The sequence below is a fragment of the Cyprinus carpio genome, unplaced genomic scaffold, assembly GCF_018340385.1.
Source record: "Cyprinus carpio isolate SPL01 unplaced genomic scaffold, ASM1834038v1 S000006739, whole genome shotgun sequence".
Lineage (NCBI taxonomy): Eukaryota > Metazoa > Chordata > Actinopteri > Cypriniformes > Cyprinidae > Cyprinus > Cyprinus carpio.
This window is the reverse complement of record NW_024879338.1, coordinates 477,616-491,369: the sequence shown is the minus strand read 5'-3', so window position 1 is coordinate 491,369 and position 13,754 is coordinate 477,616. Positions and strand designations below refer to the sequence as shown.

General features: G+C 35.3%; 1 pseudogene; it reads left to right on the top strand.

Moving 5' to 3' along the window:
* The first annotated feature begins 8,768 nt into the window (after positions 1-8,768).
* The window catches only part of LOC122144615, a 10,049-nt pseudogene continuing 5,063 nt past the window's right edge, over positions 8,769-13,754 (top strand).

Genomic DNA, 13,754 nt, shown 5'->3' with positions numbered 1-13,754 from the left:
GGGGTGAAAATGTCTTTTTTGATAACAACGGAGACTCACCAGCAAGATATGAGCTGATCAATCTACAAAGTGTTAATAAAGGCAAAATGAAGGTGGAAACTATTGGCTATTACGATGCCTCTTTTCCTAAAGGTCAGCGGTTCTCCATGAATAATGTTCAGGTAGTCTGGAGAGAAGGAAGACATCTGGTAGAGATTTTTCTTTATTCATTTTTAAACACACCCCCCCCACCCCAAACACACACACACACACACAGAGAGAGAGAGACATATATTATAACATATAATTTTTGGTGTGCTTGTGTATTGAAATGGTGCAGGTGCCTGTGTCCAAATGCAGTGAGAGCTGTCCCCCAGGAACCAGGAAAGCTGTACAGAAAGGAAAACCTGTCTGCTGTTATGATTGTATACTATGCCCTCCAGGAGAGATTAGTAACAGCACAGGTACATAATTATTACAAAACAAAAATTTAATTGTCTGTTACAGTATATTAAACATATTATTTGAAGATGTGTTTTGTCACAAAATGGAGACAATGCTTGATTAGTATTTTAAATAGATTTTTTTTTCCTCTTCTTTCTAGATTCTATTAATTGCCTCAAATGCCCTATTGCTCAGTGGTCAAATACAAGAGGAGATGCCTGCATCCCAAAAGAAATTGAATTCTTCTCATATGATGAAATAATGGGAATACTTTTGGCATTGATTTCTTATTTGGGGTCTTTTTCACAGTCGTAATCATGCTGATTTTCTACATTTACAGAAACACACCTATAGTTAGAGCCAACACTCAGAGTTGAGCTTCCTGTTGCTCTTCTCATTGACTCTGTGTTTCCTCTGTTCACTTACTTTCATTGGGTCGGCCCACTGAGTGGTCCTGTATGTTGCGTCACACAGCATTTGGGATCACTTTTGTCCTCTGTATCTCCTGTGTTTTGGGGAAAACAATAGTTGTGTTAATGGCCTTCAGGGCTACACTGCCAGGAAGTAATGTCATGAAATGGTTTGGGCCCTTGCAGCAAAAACTCTGTGTTCTTATTTTTGCACTTATACAGGTGCTTATATGTGCATTTTGGTTAATATTATCTCCACCATTTCCATACATGAATATGGATCATTATCAGGAAAAGATCATTTTAGAATGTAATTTAGGTTCAGCTATTGGTTTCTGGACTGTGCTGGGTTACATTGGTCTCCTGGCTGTCCTTTGTTTTGTTTTAGCTTTTCTGGCACGGAAACTGCCAGACAACTTCAATGAAGCTAAATTCATCACATTCAGTATGCTTATATTCTGTGCTGTATGGATCACGTTTATTCCAGCTTATGTCAGTTCTCCTGGGAAATTTATTGTCGCTGTGGAGATATTTGCCATTTTGGTCTCTAGCTTTGGTTTACTGTTCTGTATTTTCCTGCCAAAATGCTATGTAATTTTACTGAGACCTGAAATGAACACTAAGAAGCATGTTCTGACAAAGATGTCAAATGATATCCATTAATAGTTTTTAAAGTGTAAAGAAATTGATATGAGAAGACAAAAATCTCTGAAATAATACATATTCACGAAACAAATTATTGCATTCTTCTATTATGCTGAAAATAAACAAGACTAAAGCTGTTAAAATTGTTGTGTGATTGGGTAGTCCCTTCTGCAGTTATGCCATGCTGCCCTCTAAATATGAGCCACCAGTGTCCCACCTGTTATTTTCAGGCACTGCTCTTTCCTTACTTCCAACCTTACTTCCACCTAAGCTGTAATGGAAAAAATTCCTTGAGGTTTATACATCTCAAAAGGCACTTATTTTCAGGATTTATTGTCATCTATAGATTCACAGAATTACTCCATTGCTAAAAGTGCCAGGGAATATGTGCTGGGTGAAGAGTTTGCGGATGACTGGTGATGGGTTAATGTTTTTAATAGAATTCACACAAGCACAATATGTGCACAGATTTGCCTTATAGTTTAAAATACTGCACAAGGTTCACTGTTTCAAATATGTTCTTCATCTTCTTCTTCCTTCTTTCTTTCTTTCTTTCTTTCTTTCTTTCTTAGGAATAATATTATGACAATTTGTCCAAATTATTTAAAGTCAACATCAGTGTCTGCCCTACTACTGCAATCTTTAGTTGTTTAGTTTGTTGCTAAATGAACGAGTGAGTGAGTGAATGAATGAATGTTGTGTAATGTGTTTAAACTGAATACATTTGAAAGACATAAAAAGCTGTTTTATTTTACATAGAGCAGGTCGCCCCCTAATGGAGGCTGTCATGCTGCACCACCACCTACTACTACTACTGCTGCTACAGTACTACTAATTTTAATATTTAATACAATAATATATACTAATTTTGTTTTAATGTAAAGTTTATTTTATATAGTAACCTCAAAAACAAACACTTAAGACACATCATAATCAGTTAACAGCAAAGTGATAGATATTGAGCAACGTGTGTGTGACCCACCAGTCTAGATCTCACTCACAGTCTCAGGTATTGGGACATCCTCGACTACTGGGACACATATCACACTTTTTGAAAACAGTTTATATTCATATACTGTGTGAACATATTACATGATATTTGTAAAATATTCATATACATATTCAATTAGTATGTTCAATCTGAAAAATAAAAGTGTGGCAATAAACATTTTAAATTGTATTATGTTACTTTGTTGTTACAGAAGTTTACCATGGTGTTAAATGCAGCATGTTGAGTCTACCTTAATTGTCCATATTGGCAGTCCAAACAGATAATGTGTCAGACAAACTAAGTAATTAACAAACTAACTAAGTAATTAACCAAATAAATAAATATTAAACGTTGAGCCCAATATAACTTCAGATCCAATCCTTATTATCACACTGTAAGAATAAAGTCAAGCTGGGTGCACTGCATCATGGAATACAGTAAATAGCACATTGTCTCCTGTTGTATTGGCACTGTTGCAATATATACAGGTCCTTCTCAAAAAATTAGCATATTGTGAAAAAGTTCATTATTTTCCATAATGTAATGATAAAAATTCAACTTTCATATATTTTCGATTCATTGCACACCAACTGAAATATTTCAGGTCTTTTTATTGTTTTAATACTGATGATTTTGGCATACAGCTCATGAAAACCCAAAATTCCTATCTCAAAAAATTAGCATATTTCATCCGACCATTTTGGGTTTTCATGAGCTGTATGCCAAAATCATCAGTATTAAAACAATAAAAAAACTGAAATATTTCAGTTGGTGTGCAATGAATCTAAAATATATGAAAGTTGAATTTTTATCATTACATTATGGAAAATAATGAACTTTTTCACAATATGCTATTTTTTTTGAGAAGGACCTGTATATATATATATATATATATATATATATATATATATATATATATATATATATATATATATATATATATATATATATATATATTATAATATATATATATATATATATATATATATATATAATATTTAACACAATACATAGATGCCTGAAAGGGACATTATTGGCTGATGTCTATATAGGCCTATGCATTGTTTATTTGTTTATTTATTTATTGTCATGTTGACTTTGATGTAACTAGGAAGCATTAGGGTTACATTTTATGTGGGTTTAAACCTCTTTCACAATTCTTATACTGGATTTAGGCAAGAAGATAAGCTCAGTTTTATTTAAAACTTAGTTTAAATTTGATATGTTTGTTTGATATTCATAATTCGAAAATACAATGTAAAACTTTTTATTATAGGTTTATACTCTATTTAACCCTTATGTACTGTTCCTGGGTCAATTTGACCTGATTAGATTTTTGAGTTGTCGGAAATATCAGGTCACTTTTCATGATGTTTTGTGACTTTTTCTCATTTAGGGTTATTAACATGCATGCACAGTTTTGACATGTCCACAAAAAATTTTGTTATGTTTTTACTGTTCCCGGCCCAATCTGAGCCACCTATTTTAATGTTCCAAGGCAACTCTATAGACCCAAAATAATAAAAATTTTTGGTTAGATTTTGTTATTTTAGTTTTTTTTTATTTTTTATCTTATAAAGCTTAAAGGGTGCTTTTCCCCACTTATTTCAATGCAGAAATATATATATATATATATATATATATATATATATATATATAATATATATATATATATATATATATATATATATATATATATATATAAATGTATATATATATATGCCAGCCACAGATGGTAAAAATGAGTTATGTTTTTTTTTTTTTTCAATCTCTCTCTGAAATACTATTTAACTCATGTTGTTTTTCTTGTAATTTTGTTACTTTTTCTCATTTAGGGTCATGAACATGCATACACATGCAATATTTCAGAATATCAGAATAAAGCCCGATTCAGACGGTTAAGTTGTTTCTCATGTGGACGTCTGTAAAAATAAATTTACATATCACATATCAAATGAATTTTATTTACAAAATGTATTCTTATTATTGTGTAAAATGCATTTAAAAATACTTATTATTATGTAAAATGTATAGCATATATTATAATATATAATCCTATTTATTATTTGATTATTTAAATCTCCTGTTTAAAAAGTTGCGCTATGGTTGTATATAATTATACGCAATATAGTTATGTAGCTTATATTTCCGTTTATAATACACATTTTAAAACTGTACTGCATACCTGCTGCTGCCATAATAAAGACCCATTTCGAATGTTTGCGTGCTTTTCTTCTCTTTCTGCTCCCAGACGCTGTGAGCAGTTATGAAGTGTTGTTCTTTTAAATACTTTCCAGCATTTCAGAAATAAATATGTATGCAAATTACACCGAAGTACAACAGTTATTGACATTTATTTATTGAAAAGGAATAACCCCTTGAGATGAACCAACTCGTTTTCGAGGGGGTCGAGTCCAGGTACAAAAATTGACATTGACCTTAACAGCGGCAGTCAAACAAAGAAGAAAAAAAAAACAAAAACAAAGACCAAAAACTTACCGATATATATGTACCCACACCAGTAAACACGTAAGCACACATAAATGTAAGGGGATTAATGCACCATACTAAAAATAGGTTTCATTTAGTCCCGTTTAAGGGTATCAACTCTATCTATATAGTGGCCACCGATATTGCTCCAGCATCTGTCCTTACCTGTGCACTCAAACCAGCACAGAGATGTCAATATATATATATATAATATAATATATATATATATATATAGAATACATGCAATTGCTTTAATATATATATATATATATATATATATATATATATATTAAAGCAATTGCATGTATTCTGAAGATGTTGAGCTAGGCCATTTTTAAACATTGAAAAGGAAGTCAAAGAGCGTATTGAAATTGGAAGGTTATTCCACTCATACGGTGCTTTATACTGCAATGCATATCTTCCCATTTCTTTATTGATTTGAGGAATGAGAAAATAAATTTGGTTATTGTGTCCCAAATTATAAATGAGCTAAATAGGATTAGATATTGTTTTAAATAGCATGGATAGTCCATATAAATACCTTTAAAAATAAATTGTAACCAATGAAAACGCCTTCTATCCGGTAGGGTCAGCCAGGACAGTTGATGGTACATTTTACAATGGTGTGTGTTCTGTAGGGGCAGCGGAGAATAAATCTACACAGGCTAATTGTAGGCAGTGTTAAGAGACTGAAGGCTGTAGTATTTTGACCATAGATATCGGCATAATCCAAAATTGGCAATAAAAGTTGAGAAACAATTATTTTTCTAACAGGAAAATTTAAACAGTTAATTGACTGGTATAAAATTCTAAGTGAGTAGTTGAGCTTATTAGTTATATTATATATATGAGTACTAAAAGAAAGATCAGAATCAAGCCAAAGGCCAAGATACTTGACCTGCTTAGTGGGTTTTATGGGAGTTTGATCAAGAAATTTAATTTTTAGTGAATTTTCAAATGAAGAATTTGGCTTTTTTTGAAAAAGCATTGAATATGATTTTGATTTATTAAGTAGAAGCTTGTTGGACAATGGCCACCTCTGGACGGAATCAAAACCATTTTGTAATGTAGTGCTGATGTCATAAATATTAGGTTTGGAACAATAAATGACTGTGGTGTCATCAGCATATAATTGAATATTACATTCAGTGCAGCTATGCGGAAGATCATTGATAAATATCGAAAAAAGTAAAGGCCCGAGAGAGGAACCTTGAGGAATTCCTCTGTCAATGCCAGTGAAATTAGAGGTGCTGCCCCCAAAGGACACACACACTGACGACGATTGTGTAGATAAGAATTGAACCAAAGCAAAGAAGAGGGAGACAGAATACAATTTGTCTAAGAGTAAATAATGATCAACTAAGTCAAATGCTTTAGTAAGATCTAAAAATAATGCAACAGTACACATACGATTATCAAAACTCGAAAAACACATCATTGGTAAATTTAAGAAGTGCCGTAGTAGTAGAAAAATGTTTTCTAAATCCCGATTGACATTGAGATAATAGGTTATTGTCAGCTAAATAATTTGATAATTGGAAAAAAATATTATTTTCTCAAAAACTTTTACAACACTATTGATGATTGAGATGGGTCTGTAGTTATTGATATTTACAGGATGGCCACCCTTGTGAAGTGGGATAACTTTTCCAGGCTAAAGGAAATTTACAAGAAGAGAGCAAGTTGAAAAGTGAGGCCAATGGTACTGCTAGTACATGAGAACCAATTTTAATAAACTTATTCTCTATGCCATCTGGACCAGCACCACTGATAGAGGACAATTCACTTATGGCCCTTTGCACATCAGCTGGGCTGACCTCTGAAAATAAAAAAGAACTGCCTGGCTGGAAACAAGGGGGCAGATCAGGTTGAGAAGCAGAAGTCTGTACTTGTGGCGCTAGGGAAAAATGCAAACTAAAAGCATTAGCAATGGTAGCTGGATCATCTATACTTTCATTATTCAGGTTCACATTAGTTGTAGCCCGCCCTGATCTCCCAAGTACATTATTAACCTGTTTCCAAAATCGTCGTGGGTTTTTAAAATCATTCGTTAGACAAATTCTAAAATAATTTCATTTGGAGTTTCTCGTTTGTATAGTGCAAATGTTCCTTAATCGTTTATATTCTTCCCAGTCAGCAGTGTATTTTGTACGTCGAAATTTGTACCAAGCCCTATCCCTCTGTTTAAAGAGATTAATAAGGTCTCCATTTTACCCACGGTAAGTGACTACCTTTAACTTTAACAGTGGTCCAAGGAGCATGCTTGTTTATAACATTCTGAAGCTCAGTATATAGAAAATTCCATGCATCATCAATAAATGGAATTAGATTGAGCCTGTACCAATTAATTTGTTGCAAATCACTGATAAATTGTTCACTATTGAAGAATTTGGTTTGCCTTATCTTGATCAATTTAGGAGGGAGACTTGGCTTCATAATTTTCCAAATACAATAAATCATATGGTGATTACTAAAACAGTCTGGTAGAACCCTAGATTTAGTTTATACGTTCAGGATGAGAAACTAAGGCCCAATCCAAAAGAGATTTAGAGGTGAGAGTAAATCTTGTGGGGCCTCAATTATAAGTTGAGTCAAGTTTAAGCTATTAATCATATTTCTTTCAGTAAGTGTTGATGAATGAAGCCAATTAATGTTAAAGTCACCCATAAGTATCATTTCCTTATTAGAAACTAAGGAAGATACAGTAGAAATAATATTTTTAATTGATTTGACTTTGGGAGAGTTAGGCGGTCTATAAGTATTTCCGATAATTAACTGCTTGTTTTCATGAAGAGTAATTTTGATGAACAGTCCTTCAAAATGTACAGGAATCTCATTAGGAACCATAAGTTGGGAATTTAAATTTGGTAATACGTAAGTGGCTACTCCGCCTCTCCTTGTGCATCTGTCCGATCTAAAACAGTTTATAATTGTCTATACTAATATCGGTGTTCGGGAGTGTTAAAAAAGGGTTTAAGAACTGAATTTTGAATCAATTTTCTTCTTGTAAAGTCAGAGATGTGGATTCGGATGGCAATTAAATTACCCACACGACCTCGGTGTTTGTGAAAAAACAGTAGGTAATTTGGCTGGGGATTTTTACGGTGGTGGTGAGAGAAAAACACTGACATCCTGGATTCGGACGGCAATTAAATCACTAACTACTCCTTGTAAATGGTGAAAATCACTTACGTCCACCTGAGAAACAATTACCATCCGAATAGGGCTTAAGAGTGTGTTTGGCGCCATATCACAAATAGAGAATCTATCGTCAGTCAACAAAAAATGAAAACTAGAGTCTGAAACTTTTCAAATGATATATAGTTTGTCAAGATTACTTTACCAAGATATTATTGTTAAATAAAAAAATAAAAAAAAGTGTAATCACAAACATCCCACAGGTGTGGGGGAGTGGTAGTCAAAAATAGTGGTTAAAAACAATTTTATAAATCATAAATTCAGATATTCATTCTTTGTAATGTGTGAAAAGTATTTATATTAAAAGTTTATTAAGTGTACTTGATTGTATGTTTGTTTGTTTGTTTGTTTTATGTTGTCATTTTTGGAATTACATTGAATCTAATACGGGTCAATCTGACCCGGACGATACAGGAAGTCACCTCTTTTTGAACAGTACATAAAGGGTCAAGTTTAGTTTATTTAGTGTGTTGTTTTTTCTCATTGGCTTAAATTAAGCAAATATGCAGTTGAACAAGAAAACACCCACAACATTAAATTCAGTGGATTGGGATCCAACAGCTGTTATATAAGACAGCACTAGAGGATTTGTAGCTAGTTGAGGGTTTAGAATGGGGTTCTTACACACATGGCTTCTGTTCACACTAGTGAGAGCAGCTGACCCTCCATGCAAGTTATGGGGGCCTCCTGACATCCCTCAGCTTAGAAGAGATGGGGATGTAACAATTGGTGGCATCTTCTCCTTCCACAATAGCTGGGAGGAAATTATGCCCACATTCACTTCTAAACCAGAGCGTGCAAACTGCAAGAGGTGAGTGCATAAGGGGGACCTGTCTTACCTTTTGCATTTTCATTGTTATTTGTTATTTTTAATTCAATTTTATTTTATTTTTTAGTTTGAGCCTCAGAGAATTTCAGAATGCACAGACAATGGTATTTGCCATTGAAGAAATCAACAACAGAGCTGATATCCTTCCTGGTATCAGTTTGGGTTACAAAGTCTATGATTCATGTGGATCAATAGAAATGGCTCTTAGAGCCTCCCTTTCATTAGTTAATGGAGACAATGCTTCTCAGTTGTCCTGTCAAAGACCTAACACAATCCAAGCTATCATTGCAGAAACATCCTCTACTCCAACTATTGCCATTTCTTCCACTGTTGGACCTCTGCATTTACCTGTGGTAAGTTGCTGCATTTTTACTCTAATTGTTTAAAATCCACGCAAAGATCTGTAACATAATGTGTTATACCATTTTTTTTTTTTTTATTTTTTTCTGGTGAAAAAATGCAGATTAGTCATTTTGCAACATGTGCCTGCCTTAGCGACAGAAAGAAACACCCCTCCTTCTTCAGGACTATTCCCAGTGATTATTACCAGAGCCAAGCACTGGCCAAACTGGTCAAGTATTTTGGCTGGACCTGGGTGGGGGCTCTTTGCAGTGATAATGACTATGGTAACAATGGCATGAACACTTTTATCAAAGCAGCCACAGAATTTGGAGTCTGTGTAGAATTCTCAGAGGCATTCTTCAGGACTGATCCCAGGGAGGAAATTTTGAGAATTGTGGATATTGTAAAGAAATCTAGCTCTAAAGTGATTGTTGCCTTTGTATCCTACTCAGACATGGACGTTCTTCTAGGGGAAATAGCTCAACAGAATATTACTGGACTACAGTGGATTGGTAGTGAATCCTGGATCTCTGATATGAACATTGCTACTGGTAAATGGCAACAAGTTCTTAGAGGGTCCATGGGCTTTGCCATACCAAAAGCTGAAATAAGTGGCCTAAGAGAATTTCTGACTAATCTGAAAGTCCAGTCTTCCGACATACATCTGTATAAAGAGGTGTGGGAAACAATATTTCAATGTAAACTTCCCCCACAAGAAACTACCGCGGAAGCAGAAGTATGTGCAAAGGCAATGAAAGTTTGAACAATTTGCAGAACCAGTATACAGATGTCACAGAATTACAAATTGCCATAATGTTTACAAGGCTGTGTATGCTGTTGCCTATGCTCTGAACAGCACAATAAGTTGCTCAAAATGGAACACAAACCAAAGCAAATGCCTGGAGAGAGTCAACAATACATGGCAGGTAGCATGAATTGCATAGACATGGAAATTGTCATGCCAATTGCACTCAAAATGGCATTCATTTATTTACATTATTTGCATGCTTTTACAGGTACTTAATGCATTGAGAGAAGTGAGCTTCTTCACTGAAACAGGTGAGAAGGTATTCTTTGATAAAAATGGAGATCCGGCAGCAAGGTATGATATCTTGAACTGGCAGCAGGGGGAGGATGGGACAACAAAGTTTGTTAAAGTGGGTTTCTATGATGCATCTTTACAACCAGAATTTCAGCTATCATTTAACAACATCAGCATAGTGTGGGCCAAAAATCAACACCAGGTACTTTTCTTTTTTTCTTTCTTTTTTTTCTTTTATTTTTTTTGTGAGCATGCCTATAGATTTGAAGTATCTTACATTGCTGTAAACAAGAATCAAGCTTTGTTGTAGTACAAATTGTCATGTTTTTACAGGTACCATGTGTCTGAATGCAGTGAGAGCTGTCCCCACAGGAACTAGTAAGGCTTGTGAAAAAAGGAAAACCCATCTGCTGGTATGACTGTATTCCATGTGGTGCCGAAGGAGAAACTTTAGTTAATAAGACAGGTAGGGTAAAAGAACGCATAACATCAATAAGCAAAAGCGTACAACTCAAAATCAATTTTATGTTTACATTCCTTCTTCAGATGCATTGATTTTGTCTCAAGTGCCCTCCAGAATTTTGTCAAACAAATGGAGAGATACATGTGTCCCCAAACTTGTAGAAGTCTTATCATTTGAAGAATTGATGGAATTATTCTAGTACTGTTTTCTTTATTGGGTGTATTTTTTACATTAGGTATTGCAGTAGTTTTCTTTGTACATAGGACAACCCCCATAGTAAAATCCAAACAACTCAGAGCTGAGCTTCCTGCTGCTCTTCATCACTGACTCTGTGTTTCCTTGTTCACTTACTTTCATCGGTCGGCCCACTGAGTGGTCCGGTTATGTTGCGTCACACAGCATTTGGGATCACTTTTGTCCTTTGTATCTCCTGTGTTTGGGGAAAAACCATTGTTGTGTTAATGGCCTTTAGGGCTACACTTCCAGGAAGTAATGTCATGAAATGGTTTGGGCTGTTTGCAGCAAAGACTTAGTGTCATTACTTTCACTGTATTACAGGTTCTAATTTGTGTGGCTTTGTTAACATTATCCCCTCCTCCCCATATATGAACATGGATTATTACCAAGAAAGAATAATTCTAGAAGTGTAAGTTAGGTTTCAGAATTTGGTTTTCTGGGCTGTGCTGGGGATATATTCGGACCTGTGGCTGTCTTGTGCTTCATTCTGGCTTTTCATTTGCTCGTAAATTGCCTGATAACTTCACATGAAGCAAAAATTCAATCACATTCATTATGCCTCATATTCTGTGCGGTGTGATCACATTTATCCCAGCTTATGTTAGTTCTCCTGGAAAATTTACTGTAGCTGTTGCGATATTTGCTAATTTTAGCTTCAAGTTTTGGTTTGCTGTTTTGCATATTTGCTCCAAAATGTTACATTATTTTACTCAGGCCAGAACAAAACACAAAGAAACACATGATGGGTAAATATAATATAATAATAATCATAATAATAATAATAATAAGACTGTCAAACTTAAAAAAAAAAAAAAAAACAAACTGTCATCTTTAAAGAGTTTAGTTTCTTAATCTATCCCTTATGTGAAAAACAAAGCCAATGCAATGAAGCCAATATACGGTATATTCAACTAATTACCATGATTTTATGAAACCCCTTTCAACATTATAAACCGATTTTAATCAGAATCTAAAATATGCTTTGAAACAGTTCCTATCAACCTTTAGAATTAACGCGGCAGCAGATTATTAATTGGTTAATGAGCCGAAAAGAATGTGCGTTCACACACCTCGGTTTATCAATTTTGCACTGGCTACATATAGCTGCTCTCATAAAATTCAAGGCAATTATGTGCTGCCTAACAAATAAGCCCATGAAGCTCTGCACCCCTTTAAACTAATTCATTACTGCGACGTTATGTGCCCTCTAGAAGATTGCGTTTCTGCAAATGAACGTCGCTTTATTGTGTTCACCGGCCATTCGAGTGCACATGCTCCCAACTAATTCACAGCCTGCTGCATATCTACATTTTAAAAAAAAACAAATCTTTAAAGGTTATTCACTATTACGTCTTGCTGGCAATATATAGTCCTTACAATGCGTTTGTTATATTGGAGCTGTTTGGTAAGATCACGATCCATCGAATTCATTTTGTCTACATCGTAGTAAAAATGCGGCGTGCTGTTGCTTTAATGGAACAGTAAAAAAAAAAGGCAGAACACCGTAACTTCATTTTGATGACACAGCTAAACAAGAAACAGAACGCCGTTACTCCAATTTGAGCTTCCAACCAAAGTGAAAGAGTGGTAACTGGTTTATTAACATTGTCTGCCTTGGCTTTCTCCGTTTTTTTTTTTTTTTCTTCAAAGTGAACGGTTAAGACGCCCCATATTTTATTTTTTTTTGGAAACAATGAACTTGACTCAAGCTAATTATGCGCCCTATAAAGGATCTTGAATTCCCAAAATATCAATACTCATTTGTGACAAAATCAAACTTTGCATTTGCACGCAGAATAGGTCATGCATGATCCACTCCAACCATTGGTTGCTAGAATAACTGGGCCGTTCCACAGTTTGATTCAGTGATTCAGGTCAGAGGACATGTGCAGACTGGTTAAAAATGATAGAAAGGCACAGTAAACTAAAATACCACTCGTTACAACCAAAGAATGCAGAAAACCATCTCTGACGCACAACAACACATCACACCCTGAAGCAGATTGTCTACAGCAGCAGAAGACCACACCAGGGGCCGCTCCTGTCAGCTCAGACATGAAACGTAGGCACATTTTGCACAAGAGAAGCTCCTCACTGCAACACAGACAACAGAAGATTGGAAAAATGTTGCCTGGTCTTATGCGTCTCGGTTCTGCTGCGACATCAAGGGTAGTGTCAGAATTTGGCGTAAAGAACAGGAAAGCATGGAGCCATCCTGCTCTTCTCAACGGTTCGGTTTGTGGTGCTGGTGTAATGTGGGGTGATTTTTCTTGGCATACTTCCTTTGGGGCCCCTTAGTACCTATTGAAGCATTGTTCTAAAGGCCACAGTACCTAGTATTGTTTGCTGACCATGTCCCATCCCGTATGACACAGTGTACCCATCTTCCTGAGGGCTACTTCCAGCATGTAATGCACCATGTCACAAAGCATCAAACATCTCATACTGGTTTCCTTAACATGACAATTTGGGATAAACTTTACCTCAAATTGCTTTGGGATGTGATGAACGGGAGATCCTATCCTCATCCTCTCAAAGGGAGTGCAAGCCGAGGAGGAGCGGAGCCCCGCGAAGAGCGCGCGCCCGGCACGCAGCAGGTAGGAGCAGCGCCGCGGTTCCTATTATCTGAGACACGGTTAAGCCAGTCAGTTCCATCTCGGACACACAAGAGAAACAAACGAGTA